Consider the following 2,881-nt stretch of genomic DNA (forward strand, 5'->3'; position numbering starts at 1 on the left):
GACCGCCAACGACTGAAATGTAATTTTTCTGACTACTACTATATCTACGCGACTCAACCTCTGCTTGGAGAGTATAGAAAGACTGGATGTGTAGACGAAGGGAAGGGCGGCTATACGATCATCGCTACATACCTAGTCCCGTCAGCAGACTTAAGGTGCACACTCACTGCTCTTGTGGCAAGCTTGCGTCACTGTGGGGTTCGTTCACTGCGTCACTGTTCTGTTATTTTCTCCTATTTTCCATAATTTAGATATAGCGTAATACGCAAAAGTATGACTTAGACGACGACGAAATACACAAAAAAGTAAGAAAATTCGTTCTTTTTCTATGAAATTCTTTGAGCATCTTTCGAACCCCGCAGTGACGCAAGCGTGACGCAAGTACAGTGAGAGTGCACATTTACGGATAGGGCGTATCATGTGCCGGTTTATGGTTGTTACGTTATGTGTCTTATGTCAGTCCTAATTATAAGATTGATCCACCTAACTCGGCATCTCATCGGAAAGCACGGGAGACTGACCACAAGAAACCGGGAACAATGATGACAACTGGCTTACGACGTCGACCATACAAATACTAGTACTACTGTCTAAGCAGAGGTTAGGCTCCAGCTGTTTTTTTAACGTTTTTTTCAGTCGTTTTTATCGGGCTTTCTATTTTCTCATTTTTCTTGAAGTACGCCAGGTTTTGACACAGCAAGATATAAAAAAAAATAGAAAGCCCGATAAAAATGACTGAAAAAAAACGTTAAAAAAACAGGCGGAGTCTAACCTCTGCTTGGAGAGTACATACAAATATAACAGCACGAAAAGCAAATAAAAAGCGCTGCTACATGTAAGGCTTCGGTCACATTTCCAAACGGGGTCCGACAGGGCAGCTTTCGGGAGCGAAAAGAATGATATAAAAGTCATCAGAATACACAAAATTTCAACAACAAATAAAGATTCATGGTATGATTTGTGTATATTTCTAGGTCCACATTTTAATTTTTCGTTCTTTTAAACATCCTGACCGGGCCCCGGTTTGGAAATGAGACCTAAGCCTAAAGAGACTATCCTCTCTAGTATCGGTATCCGAGTAGTTATGTTATAGTAACTCGTCATAAATATAACGTTACGATACACAATTAAGTTAATGCGACAATGTGTGAGAACAGAGATGAGAAAGCTACTCTCTCTAGTATCGCTACCTGCGACATCCGAGTAGTTATATTATAGTAACTCTCCATGGATGTAACGTTATGATATAGAATTAAGTTCCGAGTGGGGAAAGTGAAGTCAAGTTGAGACAAAGTTGAGAACAGAGATAAGAAAGCTATCTTCTCTAGTATCGGTACCTGCGACATCCCAGTAGTTGTTATCAACTCGCCATAGATATAACGTTATGATATAGAATTAAGCTAAGGCGACAAAGTTTGAAAACAGAGATAAGAAAGACAAAAGAGTCTTGACATACCCTTCCTGTCCCTGTTTGCTGTGTCTAGCGTGGACCTACTGCAGATGTTGATCTAGCGTACAAGTACAGACTGCGGGGATGATGGTAAGAAGCGGCGGGGCTACAACTCGCTGTTCCCGCCGCGCCTCTACATCTTGTCCCGTTCACCCTGCCCAGTCGGACAGTTCCACACACACACTGGAGCTGGTCTCGCACAGACCCAAGGTTTTATGGAAGAATCTTAAGCGCACATGGCCGGGGACTGTTTAACATATCCCTCTCGCCTGTCCGAGAGATGGGACTGATATTGTGATAATGCCGATAATGTTACGTGTTGGAGGCGGAATGTTATAGCCACTACCAGGCTCCACATGAATGTGCTAGCCTCTACCAGGCTCCACATGAATGTTATAGCCTCTACCAGGCTCCACAGGTATTTACTAGCCTCTACCAGGCTCCACAGGTCGCTAGAAATTGGCTAGCCTCTACCACGCTCCGCGCATCGCTGGTCAAATAGTTGAAATTGGACTAATAGGGGGAATAGTGTGCTAGGGGAGTCGGCCGACCAGAGGAGTACGTACACGACTCCCCTAGCACACCTCTATTAGTCCAATTTCTACTATTTGACCAGCGATGCGCGGAGCCTGGTTGACACTAGAAATTGGCCAAAGATGCAAGATTCTTGTGGCACTTTGGAACGAACATTAGAGAGATATAAGAAAGATTAGAAAAGCTGTTTCAATGTCAGACTAGAACAGAAGAAGTGTCTATAAGATTGAATATGTAGCATCCTAAGCATACAGAGTATGTAACGATCTGTCAGTGGATATAGTAGAATACATTCGGTTGCCTTCGCTACGCTGGGGGTCTGCACTTCAACTTGTTAAAAAACAACCAGTTGTATATTTTGCATGATCCGATCATGATGCGAAACGACGAATAGCTGAAGTTTAAAAGTGTGCAGACCAAACAAGGGCAGAGCTAGACCGTCCAGCGCTTGACGCTTCAGAAGAAATACTAGTATTAGAACAACAGTACTACAGCTTTGATCCCACCCCCACTGTGCCTACAGTCCAGTTTCATGTATGCCGTACTACCCTATAGCCTACAACAACGCTTCAGAAGTGCCTGACTCCCTCTTGTTTTCAATTAGCCTTCCTTCACCTCATCCTCGCCGAGCCGCTGACACTGCGGTCAGGTCCGCTTTGTTGCCACGATAAGCTGCCGTAACGAAGCGCACAAATCATTTATCGTCGTTTCTGTAGGTCACCGCCGGCCGACCCCAACCTTCAACCCGCCCTGGTCGGGACGGTAAGGACGGTAAGGACCCGGTCTGCACAGGATTCACTATGAGTATCCTCTAGGCTCTACCAGGCTCCGCGGATCGGTGGTCTAATGGTAGAAATTAGACAAATACTGAAATAGAGTCAATAGTACGCTAGGGGA

The sequence above is a fragment of the Branchiostoma floridae genome, chromosome 1 (genome assembly GCF_000003815.2).
Source record: "Branchiostoma floridae strain S238N-H82 chromosome 1, Bfl_VNyyK, whole genome shotgun sequence".
Lineage (NCBI taxonomy): Eukaryota > Metazoa > Chordata > Leptocardii > Amphioxiformes > Branchiostomatidae > Branchiostoma > Branchiostoma floridae.